Source organism: Hemiscyllium ocellatum, chromosome 22 (assembly GCF_020745735.1).
Source record: "Hemiscyllium ocellatum isolate sHemOce1 chromosome 22, sHemOce1.pat.X.cur, whole genome shotgun sequence".
Taxonomy (NCBI): Eukaryota; Metazoa; Chordata; class Chondrichthyes; order Orectolobiformes; family Hemiscylliidae; genus Hemiscyllium; species Hemiscyllium ocellatum.
The window spans coordinates 48,096,046-48,118,520 of record NC_083422.1 but is presented as its reverse complement, the minus strand read 5'-3'; the positions used below and the strand labels follow the sequence as shown (position 1 = coordinate 48,118,520).

Sequence of the window (22,475 nt, the reverse complement as noted above, 5' to 3'; positions counted from 1 at the left end):
TTTGGCCTGTCATAAAGTCTTGTCCAAAGAAGAAACCATTCCCAGAACATGAGCGGTCTGTTACAAAAATGATGCTAACCAGTTGAGAGCTCTCCACTAGCCTTAACTTAAACCCTGAGACTGGACATGGGAGGAACATGCAGTTCCAGTGGAAACCACTTGATGGTAGTGCTGCACACATATCTATCATACGCTACTGTTAAGATTTTAAAGGAATGTTTGAGTTAAGAGTTAACAATAATATAAATTGGGAGCCCTCAGTAAACACTGACAATCCCTTGGGACTCCTGTAAATATTAACACACTACCCTTGTAAATGCTGGCAATTCTTCGGGACCCCTGGCAAATACCAATGCACTTCCCAGAGACTCCTTGTAAATACTGACACACTTCCCTGGAACCCCCTGAAAATATTGACACCTTCCTCTGGGCCTTCCTACAAATACTGATATGTTTCCTTGGTTCCCTGAAAATATGACAAGCTTCCAGAGAACTCCTGTATGCAATGACACACTCCTCTGGGACCCCTGGTAAGTACTTACACACTTACAGACTCCCCAAAGCCTGTCCACCATCTACAAGGCACAAGTCAGGACTGTGGTGGAATATTCCCTCCTTGCTTGGGATGGGTAAAACTCCAACAATACTTAAGAGGTTTGACACCATCCAGGTCAAAACAGCCTTCTTGACTGGCACATCTACAAGCATCCACTCCCTCCACCACTGTGACACTCAATAGCAACAGTGTGTACTACCTACAAGATTCACTGCAGAAATTCACCAAAGATGTTAGGCAAACCTTTCAAACCCATGACCACTTCCATCCAGAAGGACAAGGGCAGCAGATACATGGGAACACCACTACTTGCAAGTTCACCATTCTGACCTGGAAATATATCACTGTTCCTTCACTGTCTCTTGAGTCAAAATCCTGGAATTCCCTTCAGGGGCGTTGTGGGTGTACCTACAGCATATGGACTGTAGCAGCTCAGAAAGGAGCTCACCTTCTCAAAGGCAACTAGGGAGAAGCAATAAATTCTGACTGGCCAGCAATACCTACATCCCATGAATGAATAAAGCAAACACTTCCTTGGGATACTTTTTAAAATACTGGCACAATCCGTGGGGACCCCTTGGAAAAACAGTTAACATCCTCACAGACCCCCATAAGTATTGGTACATTCCCAGGAGTTCTTGTGCAAGATGGATCTGTAATGATTAACTGAGGAATTGCTAGTTCTTAGGAAGGGAGCAGGAGAAATTGATGTTTTTGGTTTGGGGCCATCTTTAGATTATAAAGTACATTTACCTGTCACCAGGAAATGAAGTGTCAGAGAATAATGTCCTGTACAGCCAGCATAAAGATCACTGAAATAAGCAATCCAATTAGTGCCCGCATATAATGATTTGGGATTTATGGCTCAGTGGTAGTGTCCATACCTCTGGACCAGGATGCCCAGAGTTAAGTCTCGCTTGCTCCAGGTGGTGTGTCATAACATCTCTGAACAGGTTGATTGGAAAATACCCAGAACGTTATGGGATTCTTTATATTACCAATGCTTATGTTGCAATCACCTTAGAGACAGATAACCTTTTAAAAAGAAAGAAATCTCCACAATACCGACAGAAAGAAATCCACTAGATGAGATATCACTTTTGAAACTTTTACCATAACAAATCAAATTTTAGGTAATCAAAATCAAATAATTCAAACAATGATTAATCAACAAAATACATTTCAAATAAAAGTAGTTGATACAAACATATGCCTCTTATGGGTACCAGTGTTCATATTTACGTCCTGCCGAGCATGATATCACCTGCAATCAGGTGAATTGGGCACATGATGGCTCAATGGTTAGCACTGCTGCCTTAGCGCCAGATTCGATTCCAGCTGCAGGTGACTGTCTGTGTGGAGTTCGCACATTCTTCCCGTGTCTGCGTGGGTTTTCTCCGGGGTGATCTGGTTTCCTCTCACAATCCAAAGATGTGCAGATTAGGTGAACTAGTCATGTTAAATTGCCCGTAGTGTTCAGGGATGTGTAGATTAGGTGCATTAGTTAGGGGTAAATGTAGAGTAATAGGGTAGGGAAATGAGTCTGGGGGTTACTCTTCGGAGAGTTGGTGTGGACTTGTTGAACCTAATGGCCTTTCCACACTGTAGGGATTCTAAGTTCATCACACAGACTTTCCAACTCGGACTCTGCAATGTCAGATTTTTCATTTTGTGCTCAATTATTTCAGCCCTTGATTCACATTCAACAGCAGTTACATTGCATCCAAAGTCCAGGACAGGGTTACCACAGACAACGTGCATGTCTATGAACTCTCTCTCACGTGTGACATGACAGTCCTGATGGCACAGAATCCCCAGAGTCTCACTTCTCTGACCCCTTTAACCACAGTCTGCTGGGCTCTGGAAATACTGAAACAACAGCAATGGGTCTTGTCCAATCCAAAATTTCTTGACTTTCTTGTCTTCAGCTCTCTGTTCTTTTCAATTGTATAACACACTGCTCTACTCTCAAGAGATCTGCTTCACCGGAAGGATCTGTTTCGAAATTGCCAAACAGTAAACTGTCACTTGGTGGTACAGAATTTGAACATGGCTGAAAAGAAAGATATATTACTGAAGTTTTCTTTTATTTTGCACTCATTAAAACAAACAGTTGAATGTGAAATGTTAAACAATTGCAACTTACACTACAGGAGAATAACATGCCGACTGGTTGGCAAGTCGACTTTTATGACTTGAAGTATTGCCATGGAGATATACGTGAAAACTACAGTCTCCCCATGCTCTTAGTAACTCAAAAAAGTACAAGGTTTGAATATATTCCTTTAGTTACAAAGAATGGATCCCTGCTTATGACTGTTAAGTATTAATGTGCTATATTATGAACTTGAACAATTATTTGATACTCCATCTAACACCTTCAACATTGAATCCCTCCACTGCTGATGACAGTAGTGTGTACCATCTACAAGATACAAGATGCACTGTAGTAACTCACTAAAGCTCCTCAATAGCAATTTTCAAACCATGAACTCCACCACCCAGATAGATGAGACACCATAGACTCAGAGACACCATCAGCTATCAGATTTCAATAAAAAACTTCGTAATGTGTTCCTGGATGTGCAGAATATTGTACAACAGCAGGAGTGATGCTACCCCTTCCCTGTCGCAGTCAGTGATAAACTTTCGACATACTGTCGTAGGTACACAGAGATGTATAAACATGGAAATGCACCGTTGGGTCCAACTCGTCCATGCCAACCTGATGTCCTAGATAAATCTAGTTCTATTTGCCAGCATTTGGCCCATATCACTCTAAACCCTCCCTATTCATGTACCCATCCAGATGCCTTTTAAATGTTGCAATTGTACCAGCCTCCATCACTTCGTCTGGCAGCTCATTCCATACACGCATAACCCTCTGAATGAAAAAGTTGCCCCTCAGGTGCCTTTTAAATCACTCCCCTCTCACCTTAAACTTATGCTCTCTAGTTCTGAACTCCCCCACTCCAGGGAAAACACCTTGTGTATTTATCCTATTCATGCCCCTCATGATTCTATAAACCTCTACAAGGTCACCCCTCAGCCTCTAACGCTCCAGGAAAAACAGCCCCAGGCTATTCAGCCTCTCCCTATCGCTCAAATCTTCCAACTCTGACAACATCCTTGTAAATCTTTTTTGAACCCTTTCAAGTTTCACAACACCCTTCCTATAGCAGGGAGACCAGAATTGTTCACAGCATTGCAAAAGTGACCTCACCAATGCAACATAACCTACCAACCCCTATATTCAATGCACTGACCAATAAAGACAATCCTACCAAATGCCTTCTTCACTATCCAATCTATCTTTGATTCTACTTTCAAGGAACTATGGACCTGCACTCCAAGGTTTCTTTGTTCAGCAAAACTTCCCAGGACCTTACCATTAAGTGTATAAGTCCTGCTGTGATTTGCCTTTCCAAACTGCCGCACCTCACATTTATCTAAATTCCTGCCTCAGGCAACTGTTTGTGTGGAGTTTGCACATTCTCCCCGGTCTGCGTGGGTTTCCTCCAGGTGCTCTGGTTTCCTCTTGGAGTTCAAAAATGTGCAGGTTAGGTGAATTGGCCATGCTAAATTGCCCGTAGTGTTAGGTGAAAGGGTAAATGTAGGGATGGGTCTGGGTGGGTTGCTCTTTGGAAGGTCGGTGTGGATCTATTGTGGGCAGCAAAGTGGCACAGTGGTTAGCACTGCTGCCTCACAGCGCCAGAGACCCGGTTCAATTCCTGCCTCAGGCAACTGTCTGTGTGGAGTTTGCACGTTCTCCCTGTGTCTGTGTGGGTTTCCTCCGGGGACTCCAGTTTCCTCCCACAGTCCAAAAATGTGCAGGTTAGATGAATTGGCTATGCTCAATTACCCGTAACGTTAGATGTACGGAAATAGGTCGATGTGGACTTGTTGGGCCGAAGGGCCTTTTTCCACACTAAGTAATCTAATCTAATCCAATCTAAACTCCACCTGCTGGTACACGACCCATTGGCCCATTTGATCAAGATCCCATTGTACTCTGAGGTAACCGTCTTCGCTGTCCACTACACTTACAATTTGGTGTCTTCTGCAAACTTTTTGACCATATTTCTTATGTTCACATCCATATAATTTCGATGTGGCTGACCTGGTAAAATACTGGACTCTATCTTCAAACTGCTTGCACCAAAACCAGAAACTCTGAGAAGTTTAACAGAGTTTGGGTTTAATAATGGAAGTAGAAAAGCACAGGAGCATCTCTAACGCTGCTCATAAACACCAAAGGGACACAGGGTGAGGGCAGCTCTACAAGAGCTGTGATATCTCTTTGCTATTAGTTTCTCAACCTCCCCACATCCCAAACATTTGGCATAGCTGTCCTGGGAATATTGTTTGATAATGTAGAATGAATGAGCTTTCAGTGCTTAAAGATACTCATTTTACCCTACACCGGGCCACTGAGAGATTGTTTTACATTGACACTATACATGAATTAAAAGAAAATGTTGAATTTCAAGCAGTAGTACTATTAGCTTGATCAACAAAAATGTTAATAAATATTTTTCCTAGGCTAATGACTAACAAAACAGATTCTTCCCCAGTTTACACTGATATGTTTCTCCATGGATTAGTAAGTCTGACCTTATTTTATACAGAACTTCATTTGATCTCCTGCAACATTACAAAAGGCAAAACTTTTATAATTACTATGACATAGCTCAATGCAGCAATTATGCACAGTAAATACCTGCAGACAGTCATGACATGAATAAAATACTTTTGATCACTGTTAGCTGAGGGATATATATATTGGCCAGGATATCAGGAGAATCCCTAATGATAGTATCTTGGAATCTTTAACACCCATTGAAGGTGGACTGAGCGTTGCGTTCATTCGGCTACACCTCTCTGAGTCTCAAGTTCTCCCTCAGTACTTCACTGAAGTGGTTGCTTAGATCAGGCCCCTGATTCTTATTCAGAATGCAACCAACCGAGGTACACTGACTATAATCATAGACTGTTCATTAGCTTGCAAGTTACTGGATCACAAGCCAATGTGACCCTCTGTTGGTCTGACATTACCTTCCTGCTTGCCAACCTCATGCACAGTTCTCACCCTCTACACATCCTGCTTCGTACCCAATACAAATCTGCCATTGTGCAAACATTTTCCCTCTCAGCTTTCATTACAGCTGTCGTCAACTTGTGTGCATATGATCGAGGAGCAGAAATAGGCCATTCAGTCCCCGCTCTACCAATCTATAAGATCATGGCTAATCTGATTGCGTCCCTACCTCCATTTTCTTGTGTGCAATCCATTACCTTCAAGTTCCTCATTGATCAAACATCTGTCCAGCTCAACCTTTAATATGTTCAATGACCCAATCTCCTCCACTCTGGGGGACAGAATGTTCAAGACTAACTGACCCTTTGAGAGAAGAAAGTCCTCCCCATCTCTATCTAAATGGGAATTTTATTTTGGAACTGTACCCTTTGATTCTAAATTTCTCCACAAAGGAAAACATCCTCCCAGCATCTACTCTATCATGCACCTCAGAATCAGATATGTTTCAATAAAATCACTTTTCAATTTTCTAAACTCTAATAAGGTTCAAATCCATATGCGTTAATGACTCCTAATCAGCTATCGGTTTTCAGGTAAAATGTTGTCATGTGTACCTGGATGTGAGAGACGTACAACAGCAATGGTACTGTTATCCCTTCTCAATCCTAATCAGGGATAAACTCTCTAGATGACTGTTGATGTGGCTGACCTGGTAAACTGCTGTACTGCATAATTTAAACTCCTTGTACCAAAACTAGAAACTCTGCAATGGACAGATTTTTTAGATGTAACAGTGAAACTAGAAAAGCACAGGGCTAGCTCTTGCTGTTCACAAACACGAAAGGTACACAGGATGAGAGCAGCTCAACAACATAATCCTTGATATCCCTTTTTTTTTTGCTTTTAGTTTCTCACGCTCCTCACACCCCTAGCATTTCTAATCTCCCCTATGGAATCTGTTATTTTACCCTTCCAAAGCCCATCCTAAGCCAGATGGTTATTCATCACCTTGTGTTCACTAACCTTTGCTGGATATCCCGTTCTGCTAAAGTCTCAATTTTAAATCCTCATCTTCACTTTCAAATCTCTCTATGATTTCATCCTTCCATATTTCTTTAACTTTCATCTTGCTACAACCTTCCAAGATCCAATTGGATTCCTAAGGGGCTCGACAGCGTAAGTGGTGAGAGGTGGTTTCACCTCATGGGAGAGTCAAGGACTTCCTAGTGGCAGAATAAAAGGTGCCAGTTTAAGACTGAGGTCAGAGAGAATTTCATCTCTCAGAGGGTTGGGAGTCTTTGGAACTCCTTGCGACAAAGACCTGAGGAGACAGAATCACTGTGCGTATGCAACACTGAGATAAATAGACTCTTGATCAATCAGGGAATCAAGGGTCATGGGGAAAAGGCAGGAAAGTAGACGTGAGGAATGTTAGACCAGCCATGATCCTATTGAATGGCAGAGAAAGTTTCTGTTCCTACTTCTTATGGTCTAATATTCACTTTGCTCTTTCAATTCTGGCCCCTTGTGCATCCCATTTTAATTGTCCCACCGCAGTGGCTGTGCCTTCAGTTGCCTGAGTCTAAAACTCTGAAATTGTCTGCATAAACTTCCTCTCTTCTTTTAAGATATTTCTTAAAGCCTACCTCTTCGACAAAGCTTTTGAACATTTGCCCTGACATCTATTTACATTTGGTAATTGCTTCTGTGTAGCTTCTTAGGGCCTTTTATTACATTCCAGGAACGACATAAATGTTATTGGCAGGGCAGTAGGCTTCCACTCAACACCACTTGAAGGCCAACGTTCAATATACCTTCCCTACTAACTGCTGAACTTTTTTTTAAGATTAGATTACTTACAGTGTGGAACAGGCCCTTTGGCCCAACAAGTCCACACTGACCCAACTAAGAGCAACCCGTCCAGACCCATTCCCCTACATTTACCCCTACATCTAACACTACAGGCAATTTAGCATGGCCAATTCACCAGAACCTGCACATTTTTGGACTGTGGGAGAAAACCAGAGCACCCGGAGGAAACCCACGCAGAGAATGTGAAAACTCCACACAGACAGTCGCCCGAGGCTAGAATCAAACCTGGGATCCTGGTGCGGTGAGGCAGCAGTGCTAACCACTGTGCCGGTGAATGAACTTTTTGTGATTCATGCATGAGGAACCTCAAATTCCTCTGTGCTGCAGCTTTCTGCATTTTTTTCTCCATTTAAGTGATATTCGACTCCTGTATTAGAGTCATAGAATTATAGAGATGTACAGCATGGAAACAGACTCTTCGGTCCAACCAGTCCATGCCAGCCAGATATACCAACCCAATCTAATCCCACCTGCCAGCACTTAGCCCATCTCCCTCCAAACCCTTCCTATTCAAACACCCATCCAAATGCTTTTTAAATGTTGCAATTGTACCAGCCTTCACCACTTCCTCTGGCAGCTCATTCCATACACGTACCACCCTCAGCATGAAAAAGTTGCCCCTTAGGTCTCTTTTATATCTTTCCCCTCTCACCCTAAACCTATGCCCTCTAGTTCTGAATTCCCCGAGCCCAGGGAAAAGACTTTGTCTATTTATCCTATCCATGTCCCTCATAATTTTGTAAAACTCTATAAGGTCACCCCTCAGTCTCCAACACTTCAGGGAAAACAGCCCCAGCCTATTCAGCCTCTCCCTTTAGCTCAGATCCTCCAACCCCAGCAACATTCTTGTAAATCTTTTCTGAACCTTTTCAAGTTTCATAACATCTTTCCGATAGGAAGGAGACCAGAATTGCACGTAATATTCCAGCAGTTGGCTAACCAATGTCCTGTACAGTCGCAACATGACTTCCCAACTCCTGTATTCAATACTCTGACCAATAAAAGAAAGCACACCAAACGCCTTCTTCACTATCCTATCTACCTGTGACTCCACTTTCAAGGAGCTATGAAACTGCACTCCAAGGTCTCTGTTCAGCAACACTTCCTAGGACCTTACCATTAAGTGTATAAGTCCTGCTAAGATTTGCTTTCCCAAAATGCAGCACGTCGCATTTATCTAAATTAAACTCCATCTGCCACCTCTCGATCCTGTTGCATATCTAAGGTAACCTTCTTCGCTGTCCAGCACATCACCAATTTTGGTGTCATCTGCAAACTTACTAACTGTTCCTCTTATGCTCGCATCCAAATCATTTATATAAATGACAAAAAGTAGAGGACCCAGCACGGATTCTTGTGGCACTCCACTGGTCACAGGCCTCCAGTCTGAAAAACAACCCTCCACCACCACCCTCTGTCTTCTACCTTTGAGCCAGTTCTGTATCCAAATGGCGAGTTCTCTCTGTATTCCGTGAGATCTAACCTTGCTAACCAGTCTCCCATGGGAACCTTGTTGAATGCCTTACTAAAGTCCATATTGATCACATCTACCGATCTGCCCTCATCAATCCTCTTTGTTATTTCTTCAAAAAACTCAATCAAGTTTGTGAGACATGATTTCCCACGCACAAAGCCATGTTGACTATATTCTGCTAAATATATTCTCTCACATTTTCCCCACATTACACTCTACTTGGCAAGATTTTGCCCACTCAGTTGATCTATTTGTATCCATCTGTGAGACACTTTGTGTCAATCTCACCACTTGCATTCCCACCTATTTGCATCATCTGAAAACTTTGTGAAAAGTACATTCACTTTCTTCACTATAGTCATTAATGTAGATTGCAAATAATTGTGGCATTCCACTTGTTACAGACCTTGAGTTGAGTGGTTTGCTAGAACCATTAAAGGCCAGATAAGGATGGTAGATGTCCTTCTCTAAAGGCCATTAGTGAACCAGATGGGTTTTTATGACACCCCCATATTAGATTAACTTTTAATCCCAGATTTTCTAATTGAGGCTAAGTTTCACCATCTGCCCTGGCCGGAATTGAACCCATATCCCCAGGAGATGACACTCGGGTCCAGTGACATTACTATTGTACCACTCCCCCATGCAAGAGTGAAACAAGGAAGTGCTTCTTTTTTAAAACTTTAACAGAAATGGTAACTTTCTTCCTCAAACAAGGCATAAACCGGAGCTTCTAACGTGGGAACTGACAAATTCTTGTTAGCAAAAGTCATCAAAAACTGTGGATTGGGTGAGAAAGTGGAGTTGCTGTGAAAGTTCAGTTGAGAGGTTATGGAGTGCGTGGAGCAGGTCTGGGAAACCTGTATCACCAGCTCCTCCTGAAGAGACTTAGAGAAACGGCAGATGGATGCAGGTAAGGAACCAAATTGGTCTTGATCTAACTGAATGGTGGACATGTTGGATGGAGTGAATGGCCTCTACCTGTTCCGATATATAATCTGGAGAGATGGAATGGTCTACTCCCTAAACCATAATTGTTGGTGGGACAATTACTAGATGTTCGCTGGACAGACTGCCAGCTTGATTTCAATCCTGGCTTGCAGCACAAACCATGGGATCTCTTCTGATTTTCTGACTTTCATTCTCCTGAGTATTTGTATACCCAAGAACCCTGCTGTAGTGCTCTGCCCACAAAGGATGGCAAATAACTTGCCAGAATAAATCTTCACCTCTGTCAATCATCTGCAAAAAAAATTCTGCAAAGAGAGCATGTTCTGACACATCAGCGAGTGACACTAGAGCACTTTCTCATGTCCTATTACCGATCCGTCAATGCTGTAATTCTCCTCTTATTGTGACAGACTGAGTAGCTCGACGAAGAAATGCCATCAGGGAATATCAAATGCTGCAGAGATATTCTCTCTGATAGAGGTCAAGACTCTGGTTGGGGAGGGGGAGGGTAGAATCACCGATGCAGGAACGCGACCTTGTATTTTTTTATATTTTTTTCATCCGATGGAATCATTTACGGGCCACTTTGCACATGTTCCCTCGGTTCCGAGCTGAGAGATACAATTACAGCCTAGATTGAGCTTTTGGGCAGGGATCCAATTTATGTTTCCATCTCAGAGACAAAAAAAAAGTCTTTCGAAGCCTGGGGCTGCTACTCGAGCTGAGAGAGCCTGACATTTTTACCACTATGATCCACCATGCCTGTCAGGTGGAATGAGTCTTTTGTCTTGGCATGCCACTCAAAAGCATTGCCTTTACAGCCTCTTAAGCAACACGGGGCTCATCAACCCAGGATATGGATGTCTCTAACCAGCTTTCGTCGAGGGCTGCTTCTGAAACATTGCCCTTTACAGGTCTTGGAGCGCAGTTGGTCCCATTCCGACAGCCAGCAGTGAGAAATAAGAAGTATCAAGCACTTCACATCTTGGAACATGAAGTTTTTACCTTTTATATTACTTTATTTCTTTCTATAATTAAAGAACAGGGCAAGAAGCAGGGAAAAGGAAAAGATGCTTCTTTGTGTTATCAGACTTTTGAATGGATCTCTTTAACGTTAATACTGATTTCTCTCTGCACTTTCTCGGCAGCTGTAACACTGTTTCTTGCACTCTATTCTGTTATCCTGATGCACTTGTATAGTATGATCTGCCTGTAAAGCACATAAGACAACACATTTCACTGTACCTCTGAACACGTGACAGTAATGAATCAAATCAAAAATGTAAATTCTGTCCTCTTCCAACAGTTATCGCTCTATAACACCTTTCATTATCACTATCCTCTCCATTGATTGTTGTGTATAATACAAAAAAAAATCATTCACTGAGTGAAGACTCCATGGATAAAATCCATATTCCATTATTCTGTGCCTAAATGGACCAGCTTCTCAACTAGTGTCAGTTATTGTTCAGAATACACAACCCATGAACCCTGTTAAATTTTATTAGAACTGTATCATTTTATCTGTTTAAAAACAATGGATGATTGTAAAATTGGACCTTGATAAATGGAAGTTTGGAAGGGGTAGTTCGTTTAGTGTATAATCTTTCACTTCCAGCATTTGGCTCTAAATTCATGGATAGGATGGCTGCAAAGTTTCTATGGAAAATTAAATTGACCAGCCTCAATCCAGCACCTTGTCAGCATGTGCACAGTTCTTCAGAGAAACCTCATGGATGCAAGAGTGAGGTGGGAGATGAAGCACATTGCTGGAACAATGTAGAAGGAGTTCTCCTTTTTTAACTGTGTTCTGACTCCAGAGTGAAATTGTTTCCTTCCTTCCTTTTTGAAACATTGGGAAACAAAGGAAATGAAATGGGGCATTCTCCACTTGTGACCATGAAGCACATTCCTGGGGAAAGCTTTATGTAAAGTTTGTAAAATTAGGTTAAAGAAACAACTGCAAAACTACAATGAGGATGACAAGTACTGACATTAATAATTGGTTTTTCTCCCTAAATGCTCTTCTGCCAATCACGGGACATTTTGCTACATCATGAAGTATGAAATTGCTAACATGAACTGGATATTGAATCTAAGCTATCAATGATGGAGAATCACAGGAGAACACCCAATTAAATCATTCAGAAACAGAGGAGATAGGCTTTTTTTTTACAAAATCTCACTTTATTCTCCACTGAAGTCAACAGTAGCATCAGAATCGATGTTTCGGGCATAAGCCCTTCTTCAGGGATCATTTGGGCTTATGCCCGAAACGCTGATTCTCCTGCTCCTCGGATGCTGCCTGGCTTGCTGTGTTTTTCCAGCACCACACTTTTCAACTCTGGTCTCCAGCATCTGCAGTCCTCACTTTCTCCCAACAGTAGCATCAAATAAGTTGTAGAAGCAACATCCCACTCAATCCCACAGATATCTCAACCCCAGAAAATTAATTTGAATCAATTCTAAGATGACTGGGGTCTGGAAGATAAATAGCACACCAGAACAGTAACTCTGATGGAATGCAGTACAACTATGTAAGTAATTACACACAGAGTTCAAGCATTCAACGGCTTGGAGCCTGGCCAGTAAAGATAACTTCTAATAGAAACCAAAGCCATAGGAACAAGATGGTAACATGTTTGATCACAGACACTTCAACAGTTCTCAGCAACTAAAGGATAGGAGGGCAAGTCAGGATTCTTGCTTCTGTTATGGCTGGTTATTGCATAAGGACAGATTTAGGCTCAGTTGCAAGATCCTTTTATTCCCCTTCCTCCTTGCAACAACACTCCTCTTTCTTTCTGGGTTTCAAAAAGTTAGAGGATATCAGGAGGAACATCTTTAAGCTGACAGTGATAAGAACATGCCATGTAGATACCTTTAAGGGAAATGCAGATATGTACATAAAGGAGTAAAGAACAGAAAACTATGTCAATAGGGTGACATAAAATAGGGTGGGAAGAGGCTCATTTGGAACACTAATACCAGCAAGGACCTTATCGGTCAGTTAAGGTGAAAGATTCTGTGCATAATCCTTCGAAGTCAATACTGTGCCATCCCTCACTGGCACTGTGATAGCTGGCAACTATACAATCATAACCAGTAGCATTCCATACCTTTTGCAAAAGGTTGGCAGGCAAGCTGGGCTGGGAAAGCCATCCATTGACAGTAATTGCAGACCTGTATCAGTTGACAAAGGACATAACAGGCTACTGGATTATGCTGGAGAGAGGAAAACAATTCTAATCATTCATCATCCTCTCTATATGACAAGCAGCATTATAACAGCTGTATTTTGATAAGTGTGTGACTAGCGTACCACGAAATTTAAAACTTAAATCAGGGTTTGTGTATTATGGAAGTGAGTTGGAAATGTAATTGTGGAGTGGAATGATGTGCATTAATTTGATGGGAACAGTACATTCCATACAGACCCTTTTGAACCTACACAGACACACTGCTTCACCACACTAGGCAAAGGGCTGCGCAACAGTAGCAATTCTTCTCCGAGGCATTCCTGATCTCTGCACTGGGGAATCATTTGCTTTTGAAAACCATTAAAGAGATGATTCTGCACAGTTCCCTCCTGAACGTGCCACCAAAAGGATAGAGGCGTGAACAGAATTCAATTGATCTTTACACCTCACTCCAAATGTCAGATATTTACAATCCAGCTAACATTTAACTCTAGGCTATTTTAAAACAAATTAAATCCAAGAAAGGGGGCAGAATACTGAATCAAAGCACTCAAACACCAAACCCACCATGCCCTCCACCACCCCCCCTCCCACCACAATTTTAATACACACAAGCACCCATAATGGTGGGGAACAAACATTAAACATGTTTCTTACAATTGACAGAACAAAGTTATAATCTTTGAGTCCTACAACACTTAGATTCCAAGAATTCCTCTAATCCTAGCTTTTTGAGCATCCCTCATTTCTTTTGCTCCATCCTTCCTTCAGCTGAGCTCCCTAAATTTCCCCCACCAGTCTCTTTCTCGCTCGACATTCACCTCTTTGACCAGGTTTTTGACAATTACTCCTTAGATACTTCAGCGGCAAATACTGCCTGATGGCCATCCTGTGAAACACCTTGGGACATTTAACACCATTAAGTGCACCAGAAATGCAAGCTGTTGCTTGCTTGCTGTTGTGGGCAATTAGCAAGGGGCACAGTTTAATTAGGGAGCAGTTACAATATAACAATTAATTGCAGTGCCCCTTGAAACCACTAGTCAAGGAAGTGTTTACTGCAGAAGCCTGCCAACATTTGCTTATAATGTCACCTGTTTAAGGCCCCAGAGACAGCTGCCTAGGTGAGAGACTGATAAAAGGTATAGTGGCAGTTCAGAGAATGTTTACGAGGATGATCCCCAGTATGGAGAGATTGTCTCATGAGCAAAGATTAAACAGGTTTGGACTTTACGCACTGGAATTTAGAAGACTGACTGGTGATCCCATTTTGATAGATGCAATGTTTAAATCCTCATGGGAGAGTCTCGGACCTGTCATTATCTTAAAATTGGATGCCAACTTAATACTGAGGTGGGAAGGAATTTCTTCCCTCAGAAATTCAGTGACTTTGGAACTCCTTGCCACAGAGAGCTACACAGGCAGAGTTCTTGTCTATATTTAAGGCTGAAATTGATTGATCAATAGGGAGTCAAGGGTTATAGGTGAAAGGCAGAAAATTAGATGTAATAAAATGTCAGATCAGCAATGATCCTATTGAATGGTGGAGCAGGCTCAAGGAGCCTAATGCTATTCCTACTTCTATTAGTCTTATGACTCTTAGGACATTGATCTGAGAATACACTGGCCGCTCAATGAATCAGGGCATTGTTCCAGCACAGAAGGAGGCCATTCAGTTCACCATGTCTGTGCTGGCTCTCCAACGATTATTTCACATAATGCCATTTTCCAGTTAGCCTTCCATAACCAAATAACCATCCAATTCCCTTGGGATGCCTTGATTGAACTTGTTTCCACCACATTCTTAAGAGTGTGTTCCTGACCTTAGCCACTTGACGTGTGAAAAAGATTTTTATCATATCACTTTTGCTGCTTTTACAATTTACTTTGATCTCTGCTATCTTGTCCTCAATTCTTTCACAGGTTGACACACTTTCCAATTACTCTCTACAAACCTTTTACAAATTTTAAATACTTCAATCAGATCACCTCTCAGCCTTTCCTTCTCTAAGGAATACAGTCCAAATTTCTCCAATCTATCTTCATAACTGAAATTCCTCACCCCGGAACCATTCTCATAAACCTCTTTTACACTCTCTTCAATGTCTTCTTATCCCTCCTAAAATAAAGTGCCCAGAACTGGAAAAAGCTGAGGCCAAACTATTGTCTTATAAATTTGCTCTTATACATACATCCATATTAATAAAGACTAGGAAACTGTATGCTTTATTACCAGCTCTCTCCCCCTGTCCAGCACTTTTAATGATGTATGAAATATGCATCCAAGACCCTCTGCTGCTGCACCCTCTTTGTGCCCTTTGTTTTACACTGTTAATCCAAGTTCTTCCTACCAAAATGTTTCACTTCACAATCCTCTGCATTGAACTTTAGGTGGCCACCCATCTGCCCATTCCAACTTGTTTGTGTTATTTTGAATTTCTACACTATCCCCCTCACACATCACAAAGCTTCCACGTTTTGTACCATCTGCAAATTTTGGGACTGTGCCCTGTATACCAAGTATGAAATTCAGAAAAGCAATGCATCTTATATATTGCATCAGCATAGGGAGTGCCGCCATTCAAAAGGAAAAGGCAATGCTGGTCTTTCCACATTCTAGGAATTCAATGAACAATATCTTGCATCTGGTAGGACAGAGATTACACTTGGAGTCATTTGAATTCCACAACTCGGTACTCAAACTCTTTGGATCTTTCATTTGATTCTTGGACATTTCTGACAGCCGACCTTTGTCAGACACTAAATTTATTGTTTCTACATCTTTTTAAATGTTTGTTCTCAGCCTTGTCCTTAATTCAAATGTTCCTGCTCAGTCTATTCATGGCCTCCTCTCCTCTATCCGTGTAGCTGCTTCCATGACACTGAATTCCCTCTTTCAATTCAAAGGTCTATTTTATCCTCCATAAAGTCCAAGTCTGTTCAAGACTTCAAACCAAATAAAATTACTGATCTGAGAAATTTTATACCTCTAGCACATCTGTAGATAGGACATTTGTTCATCTGGGCCTCTCGCCTCTAAAGCCAGAAGCACTCATTGCAATCTTTCTGCTCTATTTTTTAAATATTTCTATGGTCGGTGCTCCTTTAAATGTCCTCATTCTTTGTTTTTCCATTTGTCACCCATCTCTTTCTGCATTTTCACTGCTTCAAAAGGGTGGAGGTGGCAAAAGGGTGGGAAAAGGGAGTGAAGAAAACAAAGATAAATGAGAATAGCTTTGAGACATGAGAAAATGGAAAGGAAAAAGTTGCCAGTTTATAGTGTTATTAATTAGAGTCATACAGCATGGAAATAGACACTTCGGTCCAATTTATCAGCACAGACATCCCAATCTGACTTAGTCCCATTTGCCAGCATTTGGCCCATATCTCTCTAAACACATCCTATTCATATATCCATTCAGATGCCTATTAATTGCTGCAACTGTACCAGCTTCCACCACATCCTCTGGCCACTCATTCCATACATGCATCACCCACCGCGTGAAAGTGTTGCCCTTAGGACCTTTTTAAATATCTTTCCCCTCTCATCTTAAACCTATGTCCTCTGTTTTGGGCTCCCCCACCCTAGGAAAAAGACCTTGGCTATTCCCAAAATGGCTCACAACCAATGATGCATCATTGCAAACGTGCTTTGGCATTGTGTAGTTTGGCAATTCAGCTTTTATTTATTCCATCATATTCATTTTTTTAATTTCAAGGTAACATCTCCTGGTCTCTGCATCTGGCATTTATACACTGAGAATACTGAACAGATGAAGAGGGTTAGCGGTGCATGTGACACATAGAACTGAAAGGCTATTGGTATTGTAGCGGCAGTGTTCCTACCTCTGGAGTGGAAGACCCAGCTTCAAATTCCAACTGCTCCAGAGGTGTGTACTAATATCCCTGGTCAGATTAATTAGAAAATGTCAGACGGTACCGGCTTCCGGACTGTGACTGGTCTAGCGCACTTCACTGTCACCATGGCATGCAAATTCTTGTAGCTTGCTTCATCTTCTTGAAGCAAAAAGCAACAGAACAACATTCTGGAAGGGTTTACTTCTGCTCTTTGCTGAACAGCCCCTGGTACTGGTGAAAGGGGTAGTGAAAAAAATGTTCCCAAATAAGTATGAAGACAGGCAAAGTATTTAAAATAAAAATCAAGGTTTAAAAAAAATATTTTTATCAAAATAAATATTTTAATATCAAGTGTGAACAATGCCATGGCTGTTCAGAGTGTTGATGGGAAAAGATGGATAAAACATGGAGTATAGAACTAAAATTATGTTGCATATTTTACCGAGCAATAAAAGAATGTCAAAACATTGAAAATTTGGTTCTGAGTGGATGTATGAATCCATTTTATTTATATTGTTTGTTTCTCCACGTCCCTTCCACTTCCTGTTCCAAGGCTGCTGACCTTGCTTCACCCAAGCATGAGACTAGAGAGCCAAGTGCCAGTGGGATGTCACACTGCAAGATGAAACGCAGCTGAGTTCAGCTCAACCCTATCTTTATCTAACACACAAATGTGTAAGCTGGGTCACAGGATCACAATCAGAAGTGGGAAGCACGGCTGAATTTTCCATTCTCATATTTCAGAGGCACCCAGGCCAATGCACTACAGTCAGCAGGCCAGAGATTAAAGTTGGTGCTATAACTCAGTATCACACCAGCTTTTGCAATTATACACCAAGAACTAGAAATTCATCCTAAATGGTGGCACAAAATGAGTGGCATTGGTAGTAGTCCTTTTATACACTGTGGCTGACATTCAGTTTCTTTACAGTCAATGGAATTAAATATCATACTCAGGACAATGAGCAGCCGGTCTGATACTGCTAATTTTGTGTTACCATCCAAGTCAAATTTGCAGCCCCAAGCCTGTCATTCATAGGATAGGATTTTCCCCTTGCAAGAAAGGGCGCGGAGGTAAAGGGAAGAGCAACTTAGTGAGTAGGAGGACACTGGGTAGATCACTTCCTTGATGGTGGGAAGTAGGGAGTTAAGTTAGAGGTAGGAAGACACATGGTCAATCTTCCTGATCCTACCTCCAAGTGAGGCCTTCAAGTGGTTAATTAACTGCCTATTTAAAGGCTTTATCCTACCTTGGCTATGATTACTGCAGCTCCTGGTGGGACAAGGAAGAGTCACCCAACACAAGTATTAAACCAGCAGGCAGTCTGTATGGAAAGGGTCTTTAGGATATAGGTGTCTCTCAATTTGAACAAATTTGTGGCCTCAGAGCTACATTCTCTGCCCCCCCCCACCTCCCCAAACCCCACATCCAAACTGCATTTACCTCTCTGACCATCCTCCACTTGAGGTCTGGATGGTTCTCTCACTGCAGCAACTATAACTTCTGCTGAGTTCTAGGAATGCAACATTTGGTTGACCAGCAGCTCTGCTCAGGTGGGGCTTCCTAGACCGTATTTGTTATTTTGGTTGAAAGCTTGCTGGCATTGAATCAGTGGGCTGATAATTGTTTGATTCAATGGGCTTCCTATATAATGTGGGCAACAAACTATACCACTATTGTACTTAGTCCACAAACATTTATAGACATTAATGATTTTAGTTTAGGTAAATAGGGCATAATTTCAAACAGTATTGCTCCTAACACCACTGCACACATTCCTCTGGTATGAAGGACCACAACCTTTGGCTCTGTGATTCTCAGCCGCCTTCTCTTTAATCTCAAGGGTTCAAAAATTCAAACAAGTCCATCAAGTGGCACTTGACCAAGCCTTTTGAAAATTTATGAACAAACTATCAACTGCAACTTTCCATTAGTTCAGAACTTCACCAACTGTCAGACTTAGTTTTCCTTCCAACAAACCTGCTGTGGCTATCATTTATGAACATAAAATAAAAAAGGTTTAAGGGGAACTGCCTTGGTCAGCTCTCTTACACGTTCACACAGCCAGCATGGGAGCAGCACTCAACAGCACTGAGCCCTGGCAGCAGGTTGCCCAGTTGCCCTCAGTAAGGCGACAGTGTAGAGTACAAGGACACCTAGAAGAGGAAAAGAAATTACATTTTAAAAATAAAAGAAAAAAAAGAATATTTTATTTGAATTATGATCAGTAAATTTCCAAGCCAATTATTGCAACTTTAAAAAAGTGTTCAATACTGCAGATGTTAGAAATCAAAAAACAAAAAACAGAAATGTTGAAAACAACAATAGATATACCAGAAACACGAACAGGTGGCTTAATTTCTGTACAAAATGTTGATATATTCAGCAAGTCTGTTTCCTTTTGAGTAAGAAAGATTTCAGATTTATGTTAAATTGAAGAAGGAAGCCTTATATTAACACAACATTGTGTCTCTCTCTGAAATGTTTCAAAGCTTCACATAAGAACACAAGATATAGGAGGGAATAAATGCATGAATACAACATTCAGCCCTTCAAGCTTGCCCCAAACCTCAACTCCTGTCTCGGCCAGCTCATCATAGTCAACTCCTTGATACAGTATTTCAAAACTATTCCTACCTCCGCTTTAAATACCTTCAATAGTCTACATCCAAAATTCTTAAAAGTATTTTGCATCAGTATTTACTATGGAAAAGGATATGGAATATATAGACTGTAGGGAAATAGATGGTGATATCTTGCAAAATGTCCAGATTACAGAGGAGGAAGTGCTGGATGTCTTGAGACGGTTAAAAGTGGATAAATCCCCAGGACGTGATCAGGTGTACCCTCGAACTCTGTCGGAAGCAAGAGAAGTGATTGCTGGACCTCTTGCTGAGATATTTGTATCATCGATAGTCACAGGTGAGGTGCCGGAAGACTGGAGGTTGGCAAACTTGATGCCACTGTTTTAGAAGGGCGGTAAAGACAAGCCAGGGAACTATAGACCGATGATCCTGACCTCTGGGCAAGTTGTTGGAGGGAATCCTAAGGGACAGCATGTACATGTATTTGGAAAGGCAAGGACTTATTCGGGATAGCCAACATGGCTTTGTGCATGGGAAATCATGTCTCACAAATCTGATTAAGTTTTTTGAAGAAGTAACAAAGAAGACTGATGAGGGCAGAGCAGTAGATGTGATCTATATGGACTTCAGTAAGGCGTTCGACAAGGTTCCCCATGGGAGACTGATTAGCAAGGTTAGATCTCATTGAATACAGGGAGAACTTGCCATTTGGATACAGAACTGACTCAAAGGTAGAAGACAGAGGGTGGTGGTGGAGGGTCGTTTTTCAGACTGGAGGCCTGTGACCAGTGGAGTGCCACAGGATCTGTGCTGGGCCCTCTACTTTTTGTCATTTACATAAATGATTTGGATGCGAGCATAAGAGGTACAGTTAGTAAGTTTGCAGATGACACCAAAATTGGAGGTGTAGTGGACAGCGAAGAGGGTTACCTCAGATTACAACAGGATCTGGATCAGATGGGCCAATGGGCTGAGAAGTGGCATTGGGAAAGCAAATCTTAGCAGGACTTATACACTTAATGGTAAGGTCTTAGGGAGTGTTGCTGTACAAAGAGATCTTGGAGTGCAGGTTCATAGCTCCTTGAAAGTGGAATCGCAGGTAGATAGGATTGTGAAGAAGGCATTTGGAATGCTTTCTTTTATTGGTCAGACATGAATATTTCTCATGTCAGTCTGCTCTCCCATTGTTTCACAGCGATGCTGACTTGATGCACACTGCTGACTTGATGCACACTCCTCCCAGTCTAAATTAGTTACATATAATGAATTACGTTTTGGTGCAGTAGTTGTTGTGCAGATAAAAGCAACAGCCAATTTGCATATACATGAATAAGATGAACAAGCAGTTAACTATTCTTTTTCAGTGGTGTGAAAATATGAGGTCAAACAAAAATAGAACTATTTGCTCTTCACCAAATAACTTCCATTTGAAAAGTGTACTGTTCTGCAGGATATCACATGAGTACTAGCTTCCAATAATGGCACCATCAAGTGTAGTCTCAATACTGGAGTTTGGAATTTCAACTCATTTACATGGACAGAATCTGCAGTGGGGCTTGAAGCAAAAACATTGAGTCAAAGATAAGATTGTTTCCAACTAGCAGCTACAACACAAAAGTATCTAGGGTGCTTGGTTAAGACTTTGAAATATAAACAAACATTCCCACGTTGTAAAGACGAAATATATTTTTGGAAAACAAATTAGGAAAATGCAAGCTTAGATACTGCTGTGTTGCAGACATATTCTTATTTTCACAACTCCAAAGGTCAAAAGTAGAACCATGTGGTGTTCATGCATCAGTTACACAATGTAACATCTGGAAAAGCTGGATTTGATACCTGTTGTTGACAAGCTGACACCAAGTACCTTCAAGGTGAGATGCAGCCTAGCAAGAGCCTTTGGATTTTTAAATTACAGTCAGGAACCTGAGAAGGGGCTGTTGAACTCAGGGCCCCAGAAAATTTGAAGCAAATATAGGTCCTCTTTCTTCTCACCTTCAGTGTGAAAAACAACAAATTTGAAAAGACAAATTTCTAATTCAAGCAAAGACTTAGGTCAAACTGACTGCTATTGAACAGAGTATCTTTTTAGTCTCCGATCAACATCATATCATTATCAAAACCAAAGAACTGCCAGAAAGCCACTTTATTTTACCAACATTTGTTTGTCCTCACAATCCACAGCCTTTGCTCCTGTTTGCGTTCATTTTTCATCCATGGTACTGCTACGGTGCAGACTGTCTCATCTGTCCTACTTGTGAACTAGCATATTTGCTTTTAAGGGAGATATTGTTTACATCTGTGTGTGTCGAGAATTGAAGGCTCCCTTAATGTGTGTTAATTCAGCATTCCATATTTGGTATTTCCTGTGTAACAGTATCCTATTAGTAACGGTCCTTTTGCAAATGTAGAAAAATCTCTATGTGAAAAGGGAAGAGAGATCATTAGAATCATAAAGGTGATTCATACACCACCCTATACAATTATCAATGCAGTGTTTCAAAATTAAAAAGGTTTGACCTCAGGAGGAATGAAACAAACAAATGGAGGTGGGCAAGAGCACAATGATCATCTGACTCTTGAATAACTGTCATTTGGCCATTCACCAAGACAGGTTGGACAGGTGACTGACATATTTTGGGGCTGGCCATCACACGTTTCGGTATATTACCGAGGGGCGGGGAAAGAGCCAGGGAGATAAGCTACACCATTTTCCTGGAGTATGATCAGAAGTTTCCCTACATCAGCTCAAGCGAAGAACAAAGACTATTGATATTGAGATGGCCAAAGACTATTAAAAGACCACTTGGGATCACTTGGACATGAGAGGTTGTAACATCTACTCCTCCATTTTACAGCATGGAATCAGTAAAGTTTTCTCATCTGTCACGGGTCAAAAATTTTGTTTTGCTGCCTAATGAACTATTGTACCAAATTCAG

At 41.5% G+C, this 22,475-nt stretch overlaps 1 protein-coding gene and 1 long non-coding RNA gene across 3 annotated transcripts in view; both read right to left on the bottom strand.

Annotated features, from left to right (window-relative positions):
• Nucleotides 1-22,475, bottom strand: part of LOC132826167 (solute carrier family 2, facilitated glucose transporter member 5-like) — a 237,741-nt gene that overhangs the window by 183,657 nt on the left and 31,609 nt on the right. The gene's annotated exons all lie outside the window — the stretch shown is intronic.
• Nucleotides 1,651-17,169, bottom strand: LOC132826335 (uncharacterized). 2 transcript variants are annotated; one of them, XR_009645868.1, is made up of 2 exons: nt 16,938-17,169; nt 1,651-2,609 (listed from the first exon to the last, which is right to left on the bottom strand). It is a non-coding gene; the product is annotated as an uncharacterized LOC132826335 (long non-coding RNA). The 2 variants fall into 2 exon arrangements; XR_009645869.1 differs by lacking the exon at nt 16,938-17,169 and adding an exon at nt 13,011-13,151.